The sequence below is a fragment of the Aedes aegypti genome, chromosome 3 (assembly GCF_002204515.2).
Source record: "Aedes aegypti strain LVP_AGWG chromosome 3, AaegL5.0 Primary Assembly, whole genome shotgun sequence".
Lineage (NCBI taxonomy): Eukaryota > Metazoa > Arthropoda > Insecta > Diptera > Culicidae > Aedes > Aedes aegypti.
Genome location: NC_035109.1, coordinates 383,650,156 through 383,665,310, shown reverse-complemented (window position 1 = coordinate 383,665,310; position 15,155 = coordinate 383,650,156). Strand labels below are relative to the sequence as shown.

At 37.3% G+C, this 15,155-nt stretch overlaps 1 long non-coding RNA gene across 1 annotated transcript; it reads left to right on the top strand.

The window, feature by feature from the left end:
- The first annotated feature begins 13,158 nt into the window (after window positions 1–13,158).
- On the top strand, window positions 13,159–14,420 carry LOC110679164. The gene is made up of 2 exons (XR_002502273.1): window positions 13,159–13,714; window positions 14,186–14,420. It is a non-coding gene; the product is annotated as an uncharacterized LOC110679164 (long non-coding RNA).
- The last annotated feature ends 735 nt before the right edge of the window (window positions 14,421–15,155 follow it).

Here is a 15,155-nt window from a genome sequence, read left to right as displayed (position 1 = left end):
GCCTACGTGATTGAAAAATACTGAATTGAAACTATGCATGGCTGTATGCCCATGTGGGTTCTCTTGCAATGTTTGTTAGTGCTTTTAGAGTTCATCGAGTTGAAACGGCATTTTTCGAAATAGCAAAAAATGTTGTATGCAACTCGTTGCAAAACTCGATTTTTTCAGCACTCGTTGTATTTATCCAACTCGGCGAGCCTCGTTGGATAAATGTACAACTCGTGCTGAAAAAATCATCATTTTGCAACTTGTTGCATAAATAACTATTTCAGAATGCACCATTATTCCGAACTTTATAAGGCATGGTGCACCAATTATGTAACGCTAAAAATCGAGATTTGTTTTACCACTCCCCCTCCTTTCCTTTATAACATAAGGTATCGTTTCTCCGGCACCCAAGACACCCCTTATTTTTAGAAAAAATACTATCAAAAAATGGTTGCTTAAGGAAAGTGATTTTTGTAATTTCTCTTCATATTAGGCTGTTTTTCATCACGCCAATCTGTCATGAAACGGCCTACTTTACTGTACTGAAGTATGCAGTGCGGGAATAGTCATTACCTGAGAGAGACTCGCGAAGAGAAAAAATATCAACGTTATATGCAGCGCAGATTCCGCTGTCACGAAACGTCAAATGCAGCCCATCGCTTTTATGGCTGAAAAAGTGAAAAGTATTGTAATCAAAATAAACTGTTGATAAAAACCTCAGTCACTGGAGCAGATTTTCCAAAGATGCTGATGAATCTAAACACAAAACTAGTTATTAATAATATCTGTTATGTTTGCTGGCATGAAATTTCACTCAAAAGGCTATTTATGCTTCGGTGTGATGCAAACGCAATAGTTTTTTTTTGCTAGGATGTTCATGTGAGAGTTTAAACGGCTTGCGCATGATTGATATGAACATTGAGTGGAATAAGAAAAAAAACTCAGCAATCACAGAAAAAGAAGACCGTCTCCGCGAGTCTCGTCTCAGGTCATTACCTAGGGGGTGCGGATTCGAAGATTTAGGTTGTTCAAATTGTGTGTCTTCTTGTCTCGTAGGAAACCACATTCAAAATGCACACTTAAAATACTTCACACAAAACTCCATAAGCTCAATGCAGGAAATTAACCCAATGAATAGACTTTATAAGAAGGTTTCTGGCCGTATGTTAGTTAGAAACATATTTTGAGCAGTTGTACATAACGTATGCATAATTTGGATCAAGCACAACAATTCTTTTACAGTTGGCGGTCTTTGTGTTATATAAATTGTACAACAATTTTTAGCGTGTCAAAATCACGACCGTACATTTCTAGGCGTACTCTGATCAATTTTATGAAATTTTTTGTTTGACAGCAGCCTGGCTGCTTGATGATTTTCTGTTCACATCCCCCTGGTCATTACCTGGGGGTGCGAATTGGATATCAACAAGCAGCCAGGCTGCTGTCAAGCTAAAATTTTCTTCAAAATGATCCGAGTATGCATAGGAGTGTTCGGCCATTACTTCGTCACGCTAAAAACTGCTATACATCTTATGTGACACAGAACTATCAACTGTTTAAAAAACGCTTACTTGGTCTTATTATGCGTAAGTTTTTCAGAACTTTTGTGAAATATATTTTTAACTACCATACGGTCAGAAACTATCTGATTCAGCTAATTTATTGAACTTATTGCCTGCATCAAACTTCAGAAGCTTTGTGCGAAGAACTTTAAGTGTGCATCTTGAAAACGGTTTCCTGCGAGACAAGCAGAACGTTGTTTAGCACTGGTAGAAAATTGTGTTCATTTGAATGACCTCTCAGGTTATTACGCAACGCTTTCTCATTACGCAACTGTTTTGAGTTGCGTAATGAATCATAACACAACATTTCTTCAGAAATTGTAAAATAATGGTGAATGCATTCCATATAGCATATACGCTCCGCTCCAATGATTTCTTTCGCTTACCACGACAACTCCACGCCTACGATTCGAACGAGCCAATTCGATCAATAATGAACATTTTCAATCAAATGTATCATAACATAGATTTTATTTAATAATGACGTTTATACTCTAACTATAGATTCATTAAGACACACAATATTGTCAGATGAATACACCACCAAATAAATAAATAAATAAATAAATAAATATAATTCCTGATACCCTCACAGAAGACCACAAAATTGCAAAAAAAAATTGTACGTAACTCGTCGCAGAACTCGATTTTTACCGCACTCGTCGTAATTATCCTTGTAGGATAAATTGACAACTCGTGCTGTAAAAATCATCATTCCGCAACTTGTTCCGTACACTATTACGCGTCGCCGAACTCAATTTTTTATCACTCGTGTAAATTGTGCTGAAAAAATTATTACGGGTTTTTAAATTGAATCATTGTTGCAGCTTGTGTTTGATTAAGTATTGAGTATTGAGAGATTTTGTATAAAAATCCTTGAGATGCATGAGATTTGCGAAGCAGTAATGAGTTTGCTATCACTTGAGAGCTCATTGATTCAGATTTGAGTGTCAATCTATCAAGACTGGCCAGTGGCCACTCTCCATCATAGGAAGGTACTACTCGTTGTTGAACGGCTTCAAAACATTTTTTTTTTCACTTATTATGCATTGAAATTGCTGAGCACGAATTACAGTACTATGCTAAGATTTTATTTCTATTACTCATTGGAAGTTTCAACTTATATATTTTGGAGATAGGAAAACATGTGAACTACAACATAATACAAGAGCGTGCTTTTTTAACAACACCACTTTAAGTCGCTATACGATACTATTAGTAAGCACTATTTATCCTCTTTGGCGCCGTCCACAAATTACGTAACGCTCTAGGGGGAGGGGGGTAGGCTCAAGCGTTACGGTTCATACAAAAATTTGAAATTTTCCATACAAAAAGCGTTACGAACGGGGGAGCGGGTAGAAATTTTCCAATTTTAGCGTTCCGTAATAAATGGACGCTGCATTTCCTATAGTGGTGTTGGATTGCATGCAATGAGCATGAAGTTGCTTACAAGAGCAGCTACTCTCTTTTGAAATGTTTTTTTTCCGAACTGAAAACTCTAAAAACAGCCAATGCTTGGAAAACAGTTATTTATGCTACAAGTTGCAAAATGAGGATGTTTAAGAGATCGCAGCAAGCTGCGTGCCCGAGTGGCTGTGTTTTTTAATTCGCTCCACGTTTTGTTTCGGTTCCGCGTTTTTTCTCAATTCGGCCGATGGTAGGCTAATGGTGCTACGCCACCCTGAAAGTGTTTCAAGGAAAGTGTTGCTGTGCGAAATTATAGTGAAGGATGTTTTATTAGAAAGAGCATTTTTCCATGCTTCCGTTATTCGTGATCACGCTTGCATTAGCTGGGGCTACGCAAACTACAATCCAGTTCGAAAGTGAGACACTGGACGTCCGTGAAATTAAATGTTACAATTTGTGCTCTGTGCAATGGAACCTATAATAAAGCTACAGAAAATAGTGAAAACATGGGATCAAATGAAAAATGTCGTGCAATACGAAACTGTGAAAAAAGTGGCTTGGTGTAGCGATGAACGGATGCGCGACGTGAGAGGGGAAGAAAGGCCAATCCCACAGTCAAAAGTTGGGTAGAACTCTTTCATGGTGATGGCAACGCCGCCTTAGATGGTTTTCGGTAAGATTGTTCTGAGTGTTATATATGCTTACAAAATAAACTAAATACGCGCCATTCTAAAGCAATTACCTTCTAACTCCTGGACTAAAGCTTTCTACAAAGCATAAACGGTTAGCATCGCAGAAGGATTTTTTCCATAATATTACTACCGGACAGTGGGTGTTAGTTCGATTACACATACATATACAAGTTGCAAAATGAGGATTTTTAAGCATGAACCGTACATTTATCCAACGAGGATTTTGAAATTTTATAAATACGACGAGCGCTGAAAAATCAAATTTTGCAACGAGTTGCACACAACAGTTTTTGCAGTCATGAAAGCTATTCTTATAGTTGGCTTATTCCTAGGAGCATAGATCCTGTTTTCTTTCAGAATCCCTCACTTGAGTCGTATTCGATAGAGGCACTCAGATATAAAATTGTTGCCTCCCAAAACAGAACTGAAATGTAATACCTTTCAGCACCGGTATGGAACAGTACTGAAAAGTAACACTTTGCTGTTCTTATTTTTGTAGGTGATAAAAGTAGGCCGTTTTTTATTCTTTCGTTAGATAGTGGGTAGCTATGCAACAGAACTGTAAAATAGTAGTTTTTGCAACAAGTAAGACAATGATGATTTTGCAGCACGAGTCGTACATTTATCGTACGAGGCTTATCGAGTTGGATAATTACGACGAGTGCTGTAAAAATTGAGTTCTGCAACGAGGTGCGTACAACTTTTTTTTTGCAATTTCGTAGATGACCACTTGTGGGAATCAGAAATAACATCGGGATGCATTATTTATTTCACAATTTCTAAAAATGGTTGTGTTGGGGTTGGGCGTTACATGCTAGTCCGTTGTCTCGTGTGGAGCTTCCTTCAAAGGGCATAATGCCCACTGGAAGCATTAACGTGTATCGGTGACTTTGAAAAAATAAAATAAAATAAGACCAATTTTAAATTGCTTGCCAAAAATCGAGAAGTACAAAAGTGACGAAAATAAATGAGAACTAAAACTTTCTCGCGACTCACAGTTTGGGAAACTATGAATTAGAGAAAAAAAAACTCTTCTCAAATTTACGTTTCTCTCTGATTAAATCTGATAAAAATTACAATTCAAGAGGCCTTGATTTGAAAAAAAAATCTATCAAAGAAAAAAATCGAAACAAAAGAACATCTGCAACTTTCTACTTCGCTTCGTTTGCTAATGCTAAATGATATCAATATTTAACTTCTCACGCCCAGACGAAAGTTGTTAGATTCCTATACAATCCTGATAAAAACTTAAGAAATGTCGTAGTCTAATCTGACACATGAATTGTATTTAACGTATCATGTAGTAGTGTAAAAAACAAAAGTTTCCTAACACCCAAACTTTATCGCAACCTGTTAGAGTTTTACATAATCGACCATCAATTTGCAATTAGGCGTTTAATTTCCTTTCCACATTGGCGTTTAATTTTCACAAGGCGTTTACTTACCTACGGTTGATAATCCGATCATGAACCGTCCAGCCGTTTAATCAACCAACCAACAATCGGAAAGAAAGCATTGGCTTTGATTGCATTAAATCAAACACTGCTGATGATGTGTAGACAGACGTGGAGAATGAGAGTGCGCTTAGGTGATTGAGACAAGTGCGAATGCGAGTTGCAGCTCGCCACCACCGATGAACAGTCGCTTTTCTCCGCATGATGATTGGTAATTGCTCCCCACGATTCGATACAATGAGTACAAATGCGAACAGAAATAAAGCCTGGGTCTTCGCAATCAGTTCAATAATTTTTCACGAATCTCTTTATAATGCATCATGAGTTTTTTTTTGTGCATTTATCTTAACCAAAACTATTTTTTTCTCATAGGTATCTTAATTTGTGTTGAAACTTTGTCTAAAAATATTTAGTGTGCATTGTTTGTACCCACAAATGTTTCAAATCTCAGGTTTCAACCAGTTGCGCGTCTACATTCGACACCACTGCTAGGACAAACCGAGAAGATCCTGGACCGCAAATTAAAAGTAGCCATTTTTCATGTCTCCATTGATACCACAATACTAAGCTCTCTAAAATTTATAAGATAAATTTTAACAGTAATTAATTTCTAGGTCAAAATTTATATTTCCATCAATTCAAAAAATATACACTAAACTGCTTATTCTCAACCACCAGTGAGGTAGGTCTAATGTCCAAATCTCGCATAACTTATGATCTCGCCCTAAAAGCCATTGGTAACCACGTGTGTAGCTCGGTGTTTCCGAGCATTTGGATGGATTTTCACATTATTTAACAACGTTATACTGAAGAAAGTATCATTCTCGATCTGCTAGTGGTGTTGGTTAGGTTGCTTTTTCATTCATTTATCCAGAAACAACGAGCTACACACGTAGTTACCAATGGCTTTTGGGGCGTTATCTCAGATTATGCGAGAAATATATTAGATGATGAGCACATATTATCAGCCCAGCACTTACAGTAACTAACATAACTGTTCCTGAAATTTCAACTCCACTATTCTACTGTTGATAACATCACAACCCAAATCTAAATTTATTGGCTCGACATTGCACCTTCCGCCTTCCAGAAGCGTTAATTTAGAAGTCAAATCGACGCTGATGATGATTGTTATCTATCAGGCATCGCATGCGGAATGGTATCGCTGCGCTTCAACAAAGCTATGAATGATGATCACCGCGCGAGCGGAGTTCGTAAAACCCACTCTCTCAAATTTGGCCCGCGCGCGAGCTTTTCAGACTGCTCGTGCGCACGAATTCACGGTGAATCGCTTTCGTCTAGTTGCCACCAGATGGAGCGTTCAGCAGCATTCGAGCAGTTCTTGACCGGTGGTGGTTTTGGTAGGTCGAACTCGGCGCTACCTTCTCGCAAGTGGGTGGTCGTGGCCGACGATGAATGAAGCGGAATGAAATGGAGTGTGGGAAACTGTGGTTGAGTTGAGCTTTCGGTTCAATTGTAAGGTGCGGTGGTGGCTTTCGGGTGTTTTTTCGGGCATAATTTTCGGCAGGCGCTGTCTTTTGTTTTCGTCGATCGCTTTGGATTGAGCTTGGTGAGAGTGAATGTGAATGTTCACACAGCAGCAATGCACTTCTACAGCATGTGGCTATAAAGAAAAGCATTATTTTGGACTACACTAAAACCACAATTTACGAAATCTTATTACGTTCTAATCTACGTTACTTGTTTTACGAAGTGCGTGAACTGAGTTTAGACAATTAAATGGGAAATTTTGTACTGAAATATGTTGTTTTCAAACTATACTCATTGACTCTAAACTTAGCTTCAAATTATAAGTTGAAAACACGTGTTTATTCTATGAATTACTATAACATTTTATTGACATATGAATCTTTGTAATCTTTGTATATGCAAAGAAATTCAAGCAAAATGTTACTCATATATAACTTATTGTTTGATACGCTATACACGTCTTGTAGAATCGTGTTATTAAGATCTATCAAAAGTGACATACTGATAAATAGCCTACAATCAGTGGAGTTCTATCCATTGATTTTTGAATGGTTTTCCTTCGTGTAAAGATAAATTTTAAAAAAATATGGGGTTTCTGGAAGTGAAATATTTAGCCACGAACATTTCTGAAATTGTTTGTTGATGCCAAATTATGACTAAGATCAGTCGACTGGATTCAATAGAATGGCTCACTACAGAAAAACGGTTGCGAGACCGATAAATCTCCTCAATTTGAAATCACAACATGCGAACCGCATTATTTGATTTGAAATCACTACGCGGGCTGCAGAAATCCATTAGAGAATCAATATTATCGGTACAAATAAGCAAAATATTCCGTTTACTTCCAATAAAGTTAGAAGCACAAATAAAATTAAAACTCGGTATACATTTACGAAGGGTTAAGAGATATATGCCATAAATCTCAAATCTCAAGGTATGATCAAAAACATCGGTACGAGTCAAACCGATACTCTGTGTACTTATGCAAATGGCTTGTCACTGTCATAATCAAAACCTTTCAATAAACTACTAGTTACGCTTATAGATCCTGAGTCCTTGGAGGATGAAGAACATCCATACAGATGTATGCAATACTCCGTTAAGTTACACCCCCGTACAAGAGTTTAGGGTTATCCCCTAAGAAGCATACAAAAGTGTTTTGTGCATATCTCTGTGATTACAAATCTAATTGAAACTGTCTATGACGCATTCGATGGGCAATGAGTTCGTAGATGTTAAAAGATTTTTTTTACTTCATTTATACTTGCAGTTGTGACATTTTTCGAAGAACACACTTAAAAAACATGACTATTGTAATAATAAAAATGGATATTCGAAATAATAAAAATTAATTTTCTTCAAGTACATACACTCCTGTGCAAAAGCCTGGGTTGACCCCCTAAAAAGAATGCAAAAGTGTTTTGTCCATATCTCTGTGATTACACGTCCAATTAAAACCCTTTATGGCCCATAAAATCGGTTGAAAAATGGCAGGGATATTGACAAAAATGATATACTTGCGGTTCAGGTGAACCTTGAATACTTAAATACTTTTCAGATTTTTTCAGAATTTCGTGAGTTTTCCTCAAAAATATAAGATCACGATTCTTATAATACACTGATATAAAGTTTTGGTCAATCCAATGCTAAGGAAATCAGCAATGTTTTCTCAGTGTGGTTTTTTGAAAAATGTCACAACTTTAAGTAACAATTTAGTGCATAAAATTCAAAGTATGTTTTTGGAAAAATCTCTACGAAGTTAGAATAATTCACTGCCTTTCGAATGCGCCAATTTTCGAATGCGTTTTAATTGGACGTGTAATCACAGAGATATAGAAAAACACTTTCGTATGTTTTTAGGAGCTGAACCCAAACTTATGCACGGGAGAGTATATACTCCAAAAGGCAAAACCTAGAGTTATGAACTAATTCAATTAAAAAAAAAAAAATACGAATCCCCGATATAGTTCGTAAATTGAGGCGTTGCTTCCTTGCACGTACAATCAGTCTAAAATTTACTTAAAAACCTAAAGGGACAGATGTGAAATTAGTAAACAACCATTTTAAAAATCAAATTGTATAGACTGCGATAGTGGTAAATGTACCAGTAGTTTATAGAGAACATTGATTAGATTATATGCATTACAGCACGGTAAAAAGAAGCGAGGTATTGTATTGTTGAGTATACCGTGCATTACAGTACATAATTTAAAAAAATGAGATCGCAGCAAGCCGCGCGCGCGTGCGGCGGCGTTTTGAATTTTGTGTCACGTTTACCTCGTTCCGCGTTTTTTTTTCATTTTTCTTAAGAGGAAAATAACCGTCATCGTTTTACAAATTTTCAAAACCAGTTTTTTTTGCTCAAAATCGAAGTAATTCTCAAGAAAATCTATCATTGCATTGCACTTGCTATCTGGAATACGATGATAGATTTTCATAAGGATTGATGGAAATTTGAACGAAAAAACTGGGTTTAAGTTTTTAATGATTACTGATGATTGAATGATGGGTTCTTAAGCCTTAATTCGGCTGGTTTTCACCAGATTCGGTGGATGCAAATGTTCTGTAGAAATATATTTTTCAAAGTGATTAAAGTGTCTATTTTTTTACTTTTATACGATTTGCTTGCGTTTTGCTCAAGAGTGCTCTGTGATGGCTTCAGCAATTGAATTCATTACGCGCGACTCGTTTTTTTATCTCCAGCGTGTGTTGAGCGTGTTAATTCAAAAATTGAAGTTTTAATGTCGATTTTTCGAGAGGTGATTCATCATTAGACGAGCGACAGATTTCAGAGGAGTTTCGAAAAAGGAATTTGGTGAGTTTGTTCTGATCAGAAGCGCATGATTATAATGCGTAAATATAAACCATTTGTCGGCCAGAACGTCTACCGAACGTATCCTATGGCACTACCCTTTCAATCAGCATTACACAACATCCCGTAACACAGAGGTCGTAGAGTTCTCTGCATCTTTCTTAAGTAGGTGTTCAATCAATCATCCTTTCCCATTCCCCAGCTTTCGCAAGGACATGGCCAGGACAGCTCTCGATTATTGGAGGATGCGTCAATCTTGTCTAAGAGTTAGGGTTCATTCATAAATTTCATAACGCTAAAAATGGCAATTTTCGACACCCCTCGACCCCCTCGTAACACTTTTTGTATGAAGATTGTTCAAATTTTGTATGAGCTGTAACGCTACGAGGACACCCATCCACCCCCTTCAGCGTAATGAAATTAATGAATGGGCCCTTAGAGGTTAGTCCCCAAATTTCTGACTTTGGTAATGGACGGGAAGGAGGCAACCCTCATACAATGGTCTAGGACTGTACCACCTACGAATTTGTGCGAAATGCTTAATGCTAATGCAATTTAAATAGAAGCTATAATAGTCTTTAGTCGCTGGATAGTGAACGAGAAAGAACGATAAGCAATCAAAAGAAGGAGGTATTCTGTCATTCTTGGCTATACACATGTTGGCAAAAATGCTGAGGTAGGTAAAACTCGAAAGAAACGCCAATTAAATAAAGAAGGGTGCTTATTAGATGGTTAGTTCGTTCAATGTATAAAGTTACGACAATTATGAGTGTTAATAACTTTTCGGGGACGTGGGGTAATCGGGGAAACGGGATATTCAGGGAACTGGCATTAAGAGAAACGACATTCGGAGAAAGTAACACAACCCATCGAAGTTACTGCAGTAATCGATTTCTCTTTTCGCCAATAACTTGAGTAGATCAATGTTATCGATTGCCGCTCTTCTGTCAGTTGGAAACAAAAAAATATCTACAATATAGCTCCAAAGAACAGCCTGTGTATAAAAGAAGGTGAAATTTATTTAAATTTTAAATCTACACTCTTTATACGTTTAATTATGGCTATATCATGTTCAGAGAAAAAAACATAGAATGTTTGAAAGAAGGGTAAATTTGTGCTAAATATATCAAAATCTTCAGTGCAAAAAAATATTCCTATAGCAAAACTCAAAAGGAGCATTAATATTTGAAAGAAGGGTAATTTCTGGATAAATAATAAAATACTATTGGCAATAACTTTCCTAATATGCTTTAGTTTATTCAAGAGCATATGATTTTTGAATCAAGTGTCATTTTGTTTCAATTGACTCCAAAACAAGCCTGATGCCATCAGAAAGATTCCATAGAAACGTAAAAACGAATGTCATCTTCAGAAATTCTTAGTTTAAGACTCATTTAAGACCATTATGCCAAACGACTTCATGCTAAACGACTTCATGCCAAACGGCTTTATGTCAAACGACTTTATGCCAAATGACCTACCACCCTCCTCAACATCATCAGAGTTCAGTGGCTCACTCTAGAGATTTGCCTCTTTGCGTGGGAACGAAAAAATACTAACCAGAGAGCCAACGAAAAATGAGCGAGGAAGATGCAGCACAAAACACAACAGAGCAAAATACCATGAAAGAAGAGAGCCATCCCAGCTCTGCGAGGGCTGTTTTGTTCGGGCGGGACACTCAAGAGTTGTTTTAAAATATGAGTTAAGGTGAGCATAACAACAAGAGAGCAAGAGTACTAGAAAAAATCCTTGCATTTTTTGCACTTTCACTCAATTCGTTTGAGGATCAATGTTGAAAATTTTGAGTACAATTTTTACTCCTAAGAAAAACCTTAAAATCGCCTCATTTTTGCATCATGCGAACGTTTGCTTTATCATGCGAACGTGCTCTACAAAACACGAAATGTCTAATCCACTATGACTATAACTGGCGATATGGCCAAATTTTGTTGATCGGGTCCGCTACAATCATCCGGATAATTTATTAGTGATCTGGATCAGTTGAACGAATCAACCTAAAGCATTGTAAAAGGAACGGGAAGGGGGGTAGTTCACAAGCGCCACTTACAGACACAGAAAATCGGGAGAAAAGCAGCAATTCAATCCTTTCTATGTCGTAGGGAGAATGCTGAATGAGTGAACAATTTCTCGATAATAATGCGCTTGTTCACTTATGACCCGTTTGTTTATATATATATATATATATATATATATATATATATATATATATATATATATATATATATATATATATATATATATATATATATATATATATATATATATATATATATATATATATATATATATATATATATATATTCCGGATCAGATTTTCAGTTCGCTAGCACACCCTTTCAGTTCAATGGCTTTGAATAATCATGCTCTGACTAGGTGAGTCTGCTGATCATCGATTCCGATCTCCTTTTTGAAACGGTAATTCAAACTAAAGAAAAGAACTTTAATTTTCAAATAGGTAGTGGCTCACAAGAAGATGTCCCTTGCAATGGACCTATGCACGGGTTAACTATTTGACGTTTTGGCGGTGCCGTCTTATCTAGGTGACCATGGAAACTAGTGAATTCGGCACCGCTCAAACGTCAAATTAGTGAACTCGTGCATTGGTCCATTGTTTACTGACAATGAATTTGATCTTTTTCTCCTAAAGAACTGCAGTGCTTGCTGTGGTTGATTTCCTCTGTACGGAGATTGCTCGCTGCGCGTTATTTCCGCGAAGCAATCCAAATTTTTAAATTTCCCCGCAATAAGTGGCTAACTCTTTAAAACTTCATCAAATATTGATCGTAGAACAGATTGTTTGTGCGTTTGAAATATGCTAAAACGATTCCAAAAAACTTGCTCCGGCATAAAATGTCTCTCCACTTATGCATTCGTTTTGCTTAAGGTGACGATGCATCGAAGCACGACCTCGTATTTTCAAGAGTACAAATCTAGAGAACCTGACAACCTCGCGTTGAAAATTTGATCGATAGGTCACCACCAGCGAGTGACCAGTAAGTTAAATTTTTAGCACACACGGCTGTCTGGTTTGTTTCTGTTAGTTGAGAAGCTATTGAACACAAGTGACATTTTTATGTTAGTTACTAAGGGGCCCAGATAGCCATAGCGGTAAACGCGCAGCTATTCAGCAAGACCAAGCTGAGGGTTGTGGGTTCGAATCCCACCAGTCGAGGATCTTTTCGGGTTGGAAATTTCCTCGACCTCCCAAGGCATAGAGTATCTTCGTACCTGCCACACGATATACGCATGCGAAAATGGTCATTGGCATAGTAAGCTCTCAGTTAATAACTGTGGAAGTGCTCATAAGAACACTAAGCTGAGAAGCAGGCTCTGTCCCAGTGGGGAAGTAACGCCAGAAAGAAGAAGAAGAAGACTAAGGAGCGGTCCATCAATTACGTAAGACAATTTTGACAGTTTTTCACCCCCCCCCCCTTTATGATAAGATTGTTTTGTATGAAAATTAAAAATAATTTGTATGACGCGTAAGAAACCCCAAAACCCTCCTCCCCCATAATCCCTTACGTAATTAATGGACAGCCTCTAACCAAATAGTTTGGTTGAATAATCACGATTGATAGTTGAAAATGATAAGTGCTGAGACGTGTGGCATCTCGATCTCGTTATTTCATTTATCAGTCGAGTGTTCCGCAAGCCCATCGAACACTTCAATTCGTAAGTAATTCGATGAACTCTTTTTTTTTGTTGTATTTTGTTTTGTACTAATTATATAATTAGTTATCTTTCTTCACTGCAGACCGTTTGTTCTTCATCGATAAGAAAGAACCACTTGAAAATGTGATTCCCTAGATACCAAACCTTCAATGAAATAGTATAAATATCACAGATAAGTATCTATAACAAAAGTTAGTTGAAATCCGACCGCGTTCGAATGAAAACTACATCGTACTGCTTAATTTGTTTGGGCTTAGTCTTTGCAGGATTGACCATTCCTAGCGTTCCCGTTCGCACTGGCATCGAAAATCTAGTAATGGACCAATGCACGTGTTCACTATTTGACGTTTTAGCGGTGCCGTGTTATTTATGTGACCATGGAGACCAGTGAATTAGGCACCGCTCAAACGTCAAATTCGTGAACTCGTGCATCGGTCCATACCAGCAGAGAGCCTGAGTTCATCACGTGATGAATTTGTCACCGATCAAACACTAGATCCAACGGAAGTTAAACCTCAAAAGCGATGCTGTATCGTTTGTTTCTGGTGTATTTCGTGGCACGGCTAAGCTGTTGATGGAAATAGTAGCTAAAATTTGGCGAAGCTTATCATTGTATGAATTGTATCATGAATCCTTCGAGAACTAGTGGGATAAAATCAACTATGGACAAATGCACGAGTTCACTAATTGAACGTTTGAGCGGTGCCGTGTTATTTACGTGACCATGGCAACGAGTGAATTCGGCACCGCTCAAACGTCAAATTAGTGAACTCCATGGACCTATGCACGTGTTCATTATTTGACGTTTTAGCGGTGCCGTGTTATTTATGTAACCATGGAAATCAGTGAATTCGGCACCGCTCAAACGTCAAATTAGTGAACTCGTGCAACGATCCATGGACCGATGCACGAGTTCATTATTTGACGTTTTAGCGGTGCTGTGTTATTTACGTGGCCATGGTAACGGGTGAATTCGGCACCGCTCAAAAGTCAAACTAGTGAACTAGTGCATTGGTTCATAGTTTGACGTCCTGAAATGCATTTTTTGGATGTCAAACTGAAGAAGGCTTTTCCCACTGCTAGATGTCAGATGTCAGTTATAAAGGTGATCAAAAAGTACGGCTGTTGTACATTAATTCGGTGCATGAATGGTTAGGGTGCATAGGCAGAAAGTGTGTATTTTGCTGATGTTTAAAAATATATCATTATAAACTCAAGAATTTTCATTGCCTTTAGAATTGTGTATTTATCATCTAAAAGTGTATTGTTGTTTATGTGTTAATCATCTGATCAAGAAATAAAAAAAAAACATAAATAATCATTTGTGAGTAATTCCTGAGAACGTAATCATCGTAGAACTTTGAAAACTGGTACGTACAGTCAACTCTCCTTTACTCAATATTCTGTATCTCGATATAGAGTTAGAGAACCATAATAAAAGTTGGTTTTCATGGCTAACTCGATGGTCCCTTGGATCGCAGTTTTGTGTTCTGTAACTCAATGGTCCGATGGTTGACTGTATATCATATTCGAGTGACTGACAGGTAAAAGTTTCTATGAGTATTTCAAAGACTACATATAACCAAATCTCATAGTTCCAACAGTAATCTCAAAGTTTATACAGAATAGGAAAAATTGTTATCAAATTCATTAGCTTGCTGTAGGATCTCTTCAAAAGTGTTAAATGGAGTTTTTACTGTCGATATTTGATGCCAATTGCTGTTACTACCTTAGCTTAGACTGACTACACATCTATGGTTGCTATTCCTTGATTGGCCGAAGTCAGTGAAGATGCACAAAGAATCAACAAGAAGTTCTGCTGGGATTGGCCATAATATTCTTAAGTGTGCATAATTAGGTGCCTCTATTTGTACAGGTTCAGCGCCAGCCACATTCTTGTAGTCAGATGAGATTGCTATTTGGAGGCTTAATGACAATTGGTGTTGTTACCGAAGATAAAATTGATGAGTATTATCTTAAGTACGATTGTTTATTACTCCTAGTTCTATTCTCGCAAGTTGAACTGTTTTTCAAATAAATAATTCAACTTGTT